The following is an 8,080-nucleotide window of genomic DNA, read 5'->3' on the forward strand; positions in this document are numbered from 1 at the left end:
ATATATATATATATATATATATATATATATATATATATATATATATATATATATAGTCTGTAACTTGCCACCACATCAAATATGAAGTTCGTATTTGAACTAGCCTGCTAGTTTCCATCTGAAATAATCTGAGGAGCATTTCTTCCATGTCTTGAACTTTCTAAAATTCAAAGCTGATCATAGTTAAACACCTACCATATGGTAGGCATTTAGGTACTTTATCTTTTTTATTATTTATGAAATTTATTGGGGTGTTATTAGCTAGTAAAATCACTTCAAGTGCACATTTCTATAATACATCATCTATAAATCCCATTGTGTGTTCACCACCCAGAGTCAGTTCTCCTTCCATCACCATATATTTGACATTCTTTAGCCTCTTCTACCATCCCCCCTCAGCCCTTATCCTGTGGTAACCACTAAATTGTTGTCTGTGTCTGTGAGTTCTTGCTTCTTAGTTTGTTTGTCTTGTTACTTTGTTGCTTTCAGTTTTATATCCCTCATACGTGGGATGTAAAACTGAAAGGTACTTTGTTTTACTTAATCTTCACAACACCTAAATAAGTTAGATGTTATTTTTCCCTTTACACATGAAGAAAGGGAGGCTTAGAGAAATTTAAGTAACTTGCCCCAGGTCATACGTGTTGTCGTGTGGGGTATCAGGTGGGGTCTCAGCTCCAGCTCCCCATATAAGAACGCAGGACATAGTGAGGCCAAAAAGGAACACCCATGGAGCCATAGGTAGGGGAGTCATACTACTATAGTCTTGCTGGCGGCTGGGTTGGAGACACAGGAAGCAGGAGCCACACTGTCTGCAACCTGCTGTCCACTTCTCTGCAATCCACAACCCGCACTCCGCTGTGCTAACTGCAATCCTCGCTTGCCAGCCCAGCCACCATCTTCTTGCTAGCCCCCATTTTGCAGCTAGCGTAGCCACAGAAGTTATATTAGTGGCCAATGGCTCACTGGTTACAGCTGACGGCCAACTAGCCACAGCTGATGGCCATCCAATCACAGTTGATGGACATTTACTACCTGAGCCAGCACCTTTCTATGTAAGGCTGAGAGCCTGGAAATTGCTTTCTGGGGTTCTGTCCCCACACGTGTATAGGCAGCACAGCCAATATTTGAACTTGGGCTTGGGTGTAGAATTCCCTATTTTTGCTCAAGGCAGTACTGCCCAAACTTTGTATTAATAAAACCACCTTCCATGACTTCCTATGCCTTCAGGAGAAAGGTCAAGCCCCTCAGCTTACTACATAAGGCTTTTTCTCATCTGGCTCTACCCCTACTAAACCTTCTCATCTCCTTGCCTATGGCCCAATCACCTCTTCCAAAAAACTTTTTCTAATGCCTTTCCTGAGTCTCCAAGAGCACCCTGGCCATATCTTTATCATGGCACTTCCACACTGTAATGTAAATATTGATTTAATTATCTGTGTTGTTCAAAAGGCCATGAACTCCTTCAGGCACTATGTCTTATCCATCTTTCCATTTCCACTATCTAGCAAAGTGCTTGGCCTAGAGTAGAAATTAAATCAATGTGTGTTAAATGAATGAATGAGTTCATAAATTAATGAATATTGATCAGGAAAGATCCAAATAGAAAGTCCTACCACTTTTCATAACAGTAGTGCTTAAAAGGTGGTGCCTGGACCAGCAGCAGCAGCAGTGTCTTCTGGGAACTTAGAAATGTAAGTCATCTCCCCTACCCCAGAATCAGGAACTTTGGGGCCTAGCCATCTGTGGGGACAAAACCCCAAAAAACAGTTTCCAGGCTCTCGGCCTCACATAGAAAGGTGCTGGCTCGGGTAGTAAATGGCCATCAACTGTGATCAGATGCCAGCAGCTGTGGCTAGTTGGCCGTCAGCTGTAACCCGTAGGCCATTGGCCACTAATATAACGGCTGTGGCTACGCTAGCAGGAAAAAGGAATGGGGGCTAGCAAGAAGATGGTGGCTGGCAAGCGCGGACTGCTATTAGGCAGATTATGTAGATCCTGCTTCCTGTGTCTCCAGCCCAGACGCCAGCGAGAATATATTGGTTTGACTCCCCTACTTATGGCTCCATGGGTGTTCCTTTTTGGCCTTACCGTGTCCTGCGTTCTTGGGCGGGGAGTGGGAGCTGAGACCCTGCACGACACCATCTGTATTTTAACACCTCCAGGCACCTCAAAACCATGTAAATTAAGAGCATGGTTATACAACAGATTAAAATTGCCAATAAACATGCAAAAATGATGTCACGCGGGGGACCCTGCTCGCTGCGCCATTTGTCGTGCAGGGTCTCAGCTCCCACTCCCCGCCCAAGAACGCAGGACACGGTAAGGCCAAACAGGAACACCCATGGAGCCATAAGTAGGGGAGTAAAACCAATATATTCTCGCTGGCGGCTGGGCTGGAGACACAGGAAGCAGGATCTACATAATCAGCCTAACAGCAGTCCGCGCTTGCCAGCCACCATCTTCTTGCTAGCCCCCATTCTATTCCTGCTAGCATAGCCACAGCCGTTATATTAGTGGCCAATGGCCTACGGGTTACAGCTGACGGCCAACTAGCCACAGCTGATGGCCATCTGATCACAGTTGATGGCCATTTACTACCCGAGCCAGCACCTTTCTATGTGAGGCCGAGAGCCTGGAAACTGTTTTTGGGGGCTGTGTCCCCACAAATGAACAACAAAAAATATTATGGTTATTAATACTAAGTCCTTAAATTTATTTGGTACTTAATAGATTACAAAATGCTTTCCTAACTATCTTAGAAATTAAAGATGAAATGGAGAGTGTCATGCAGGGTGGCGTGAGGGGGCCCAGCCCCCGCCCCCGCACAAGAACGCAGGACATGGTGAGGCCAAAAAGAAACACCCACGGAGCCATAGATAGAGGAGTCATAACACTATATTCTTGCTGGTGGCGAGTTGGAGACACAGGAAGCAGGAGCCACACTATCTGCAAACTGCCGTCCACTTCTCTCTGGCATCCAACCTCACTTTCTAGCTGCAATCTGCCGTGCTAACTGCAATCCACGCTTGCTAGCTCAGCCACCATCTTCTTGCTAGGTCCCCATTTAGCGTAGGCCCCCATGCTAGCGTAGCCAGGGCAATTATGTTAGTGGTCAATGGCTCACTGGTTACAGCTGACAGCCAACTAGCCACAGCTGATGGCCATCCAATCACAGTTGATGGCCATTTTCTACTTGAGCCAGCACCTTTCCATGTGAGGCCGAGAGCCTGGAAAGTGCACTCCTGGCTCTGTCCCCACAGAGAGGGAAAACGATTAAGGAGTTCAAATCTGTTTTAGGTACACTCTATTTAATAACCCACTGAGCTCCGAGGAACTCAGCTGTCACATCTGGAAAATAAGAGTTTTGTGTCTCTGTAGGAATGTTTGCCTGGCCAGGCTTGGGTACTGGTAAGCAGACCTTGCCATGAAATTTCACTGATTGGATGAAGATTCCAGGAGGGCAAGGTTGAGTGTGCTTATATGCTAATTGGAGTTGTAGGAAAGCTAAAGGTATGGGGGAGAAGGCGTACTCAGGCAATGAGGGGTACATGACTACTTTTAATACTTTATGCGGGTATGAAGTGTCAGTCAGTGAAAGAGGTAGCTTACAGAACGATATGACCCCACTTTTAGTTTTAAAAACATTTTTTTACTTTCAGAGAAAAAAATGTGTGAAAGGCACTAAAATATAATGGTGACTTCCTTTAAAAAATATTTTTTTTGCAAGGAACTTTTTTTTATAATGAGGTAAAGATAGTAAAGGTATAAAATTGGTTCTGTGTACCTAGGGAGACTGATATGCAGAGCCAATAGCTGGTGTAGCTTGAAGCAGGATTTGGAGGTTAGAAGGAACTGGAAAGAACACAATCTGCTATCAAGGGGCCTCCCAAAGGCCTGAAATAAGAAGAGAAGATGCCCTGCTGAAGATTTCCGTAGGCAAAGACTGAGGACCCTACTGACTCAGCTTTCTACTAACTCGAAGCCAACTTCAAGCAAAAGAGAAGGAAAGTACTGGGGCATGGAAAGAACAGGGCTTGGTTTTTCTCCCCAGGACCTGGAAGGTGGGTGAGAGGGCTCTCTTGGAGGGTGGAAGTGAGGGAAAATTATCCAGAACAGTTTATGGCTCCAGGGCTCAAAACCGAAGGATGCCTGAACTGGAAGGCTGGGATAAGAGAAGTGAACAACTGGTGCCTGAAGCAAACTATTTAGCAATTTAAACTTGTGCCAAGTTAATTGCATAAAACAAGATTATGTACCTGTAACTTCTGTATTCTGCGTATAGTTTATACCCTAAGATTTCTTCACACTATGGTAAAATCGGCTGTTCTTGAGAATGATTGCCCGAGCAATAATTACTATGGAGTGGAGGTTGACACAAAATTAAAGCAGAAGTTCTGAATCTCAAGGTCATACTCACTAGAGAAGTTACCCTCCCCCCATCTTTGAACCTTGGGAGTGGAAAGTTATTATTTGAGCAGTTTACATTTATTTTTTATTTTTTTAAAATGTCTCTGCGTCATCTACTGCTTTAGTTGTATGTTGATGTTTTTCAGTTTTTTTAATTAAAGTTTATTGGGGTGACAATTGTTAGCAAAGTTACATAGATTTCAGGTGTACAGTTCTGTAATACATATCTACATATATCACGTCGTGTGTTCACCACCCAGAGTCAGTTCTCTTTCCATCACCATATATTGGCTCCCCTTTACCCTCATCCACAACCCCTCTCCCTCCTTACTCTCTGGTAACTGTTAAACTATTGTCTATGTCTATGAGTTTTTGTTTCTTCATTTGTTTGTCTTGTTCTTTTGTTGTTTTCAGTTTTATATACCACATATCAGTGAAATCATATGGTTCTCGACTTTTTCTGTCTGACTTATTTCACTCAGCATTATAATCTCAAGGTCCGTCCATGTTGTCTCAAATGGTACTATTTCATCTTTTCTTATGGCAGAATAGTATTCCATTGTGTGTATATATATATATATATATATATATATATATATATATATACCACAACTTCTTTATACAATCATCTATCGAAGGACACTTCGGTTGTTTCCATGTCTTGGCCACCGTAAATAAAGCTGCAATGAACATTGGAGCACTTATGTCTTTAAGGATAAATGTTTTTAGATTTTTGGGGTAGATACCCAGGAGAGGGATTGCTGGGTCATATGGTAATTAAGCAGTTACTGTTTGGGTGCCTAAGTGCTTTGAATGAAGTGCCTCTTTTATTCTTCAAAGGAGTCCTATAAGCCAGATCCACTAGTATGCCTAACTTTACAAATGAGGGAATGGAGACCTAGTTGGCAAAGGACAATATTAGGCTTGTCTGGCTCTGAAGCCCAAATTCCTTTCATAATACATTTGTTAGTCCTGAAAATATCCTAACGTGAGTAACAGTAGCTATGAAATACTAAAATTAGTAATACCTAGGATGAGGTGATAAACAGTTACCATCATACTGTGTTGGTAGGAATGTGAATCGGTGATATTCCTGAAGGATAACTTGGCAATATTTACCAGAATAATTTAAAATGCAAGTACCAGTTGTTTCAATTATTCAGCTACTGAAAATTCACCCAAAAATTTACTAGCAAAGATATACCAGGGGTGCCAAAAAATGTACACATTTTAAGAGATATTATCTATGTATTACTTTTCGAAGTTGAATGGAATTAGGGTAGCAATGTGTAGTATGATGTTCGCTCAAAAGATGGCGTTAATCAAATGAATGCTAGCGTCATTCATGGTATTACAATTTTAATACAATTTTTTCCTTTTTAAAAATGTGTACATTTTTTTGGCACCCTTTGTATGTATGTGGAAGATATTCAGTGTAAGTAACTAGAAGCAACCAGTGTCCTTCAGTAGGGAACTGGTTAACTAAATCATGGTTCAGCTGTTAAAAAAAACATGAAGTCCATCTATATGTTCTCAACTGGAAAAATCACCAAGATATAGTAAGTGAAAAAAGCAACGTGCAGAATGGTGTGTATTGTCAGATTACTTTTGAAGTAATTTAAAACAAATACATATAGAATACAGATTGATAGATATACTAACATATAAACAACATTTTTTTTCTCTGAAAGGAAATACAAGAAACTTTTAACAATAAATACCTTTAGAAAGAGTAGTTGTGTTATTATTTTTGTGCCATTTGGAGATATTTGGGCTTTTCAAGTTTTGTTTTCCTCTCTATGTGTGCTGATTTTTTTTTTTTTAAAATAACTATTAACTCTTTTAAATAGAAATCAAATAGCTAGCATTTATTAAAGGTTCATAAAGAGCAAGGGACTGTGCTTATATATTTTACATATAAAACTTCATTATATTCTCACATTAAATGATTAGCTCTATTTTACAGGTGAAGAATTAGAGGTTGAGATGGGTGAAATCATTTGCTTGAGGTTCCACAGCTAGGAACAGCTAGGAGGTGGAGGAGCTGCCATTTAAATGCCTGTCTGCCTCAGTTCAGAGCCTTTGGCTTTCAACTGCCAGGCAGTACTCTTCTAATTGGTCTTTACACTCTCGTTGCCTAATAAAAGTAAACTGGTGAACAACTGGAATCTAATAAGATAATGTATGTTAAAATACTTTTCTAAGTATAGATATATTTGGGGAGGAGAATAAAGAAGGGGGGAGGGAGTTTGTTTAAATTGGGCAGACCTGTGCACTGACCCCTAGACAGTCAGGATGTAGAGGAAGTTGTTTTTGAGTAAGTGATCAACAACTTCCTTTTGTTTCTCCTTTAAAAATATTATAAAATTATATTTATTCCCTTTTCCCAATAATACCTGATTGTTTAAAAATTTAAATGATATGAAGGATTAAAAGTCCTTTTATAATACCCCTCACAGATAATGACTGTTTCAGATTTTAATGGCTATATAATATATATTGCACACAGTTTACAAAAATGAGAGCAACTATGTATTTGTTCAGTATCTTGCTTTTTTTTCAGCCTTGCAATATATCATGGTTATCTTTTCACATCAGCACTTCCGAATCTAGTTATCTCTCTTTTAGTAGCTGCATAGTATCCCATTTTGTGAATGTACACACACACACACACACACAATTTTTAATCACCTATTAAAGGACATTTGAATTACTTCTGATTGTTTGCTTTCCTAAATGCTGCTGTAATGTATCGCCTTACCAAAAAAGTTTAGAAGGAGCTTCAGACCGAGTGTGACATTTATCAACACTGTAGTTGCTGAGAGTGACCAAATAGAAATCTGTACTGAGGGGAGGAGTATGTTTCACTGTGTGGAGAAACAAAGAATTCTCTCCCGAACACTTTGGCCAACACATTCAGGACTATTACAGTTGCCAACAGGTGCCACGACCTCAAAAGGAAGAGCTCCCTGTTTTGACAGCTTAGTAACAGAGCAGAGACTTGCTACTACTTTCCAACACTGATTGCTGGATCAGAAGAGGAATTTCCAAACTCAGTTACAAGCAGGGCTGGTGCAGGCTGTGGATTCCACCAGACAGTCTGGAGACAGCTAGACAGGGAGATGGGCAGCAGAGCTCCAAATCAGGCAACAGCACGTGTGGAAAGAGCAATGACCTATGGGGAGACTCATAACTCATAGACCAAACCTCTTCCAGCAGAGGGCAGTGCCTCAGATATCAGGCGGGACTCCGGCCAGCTGGAGCCAGACTGGGGACCTCTCTGAACAGATTGCTCCAGCCCTGGGCCGAGGAGAAATTGAACTAAACTGTACTTTGGATACTGTAAGTGACATTGGGGAATACTCAGGGAGAGACACAGTGGGACTTCACACTACTGTGAGTTAGATCTTTTCTAATATCTAACAATTTGGGTTTCGTAGTCTCTTTTAATACAGTCAGGCCATTAGGACTTGCAGGTAAGGAAATATGCAGTCAGTTTAACTTGACTGGCCACGGAATCTCTCAGATTTTTGGGTGCATGCTTGAATCAAAAAGGGAGTAACATACCTAAAAAATAAACTAGCTTTCTGGGCCTGTGGATCTGACACAAAGTTTACAAATAGAAAGTTAGCAGAGGGAAAGATATGTAAGAAGTAACAATTTTATCTGA

Source organism: Rhinolophus hipposideros (genome assembly GCF_964194185.1).
Source record: "Rhinolophus hipposideros genome assembly, chromosome: X".
Classification (NCBI taxonomy): domain Eukaryota; kingdom Metazoa; phylum Chordata; class Mammalia; order Chiroptera; family Rhinolophidae; genus Rhinolophus; species Rhinolophus hipposideros.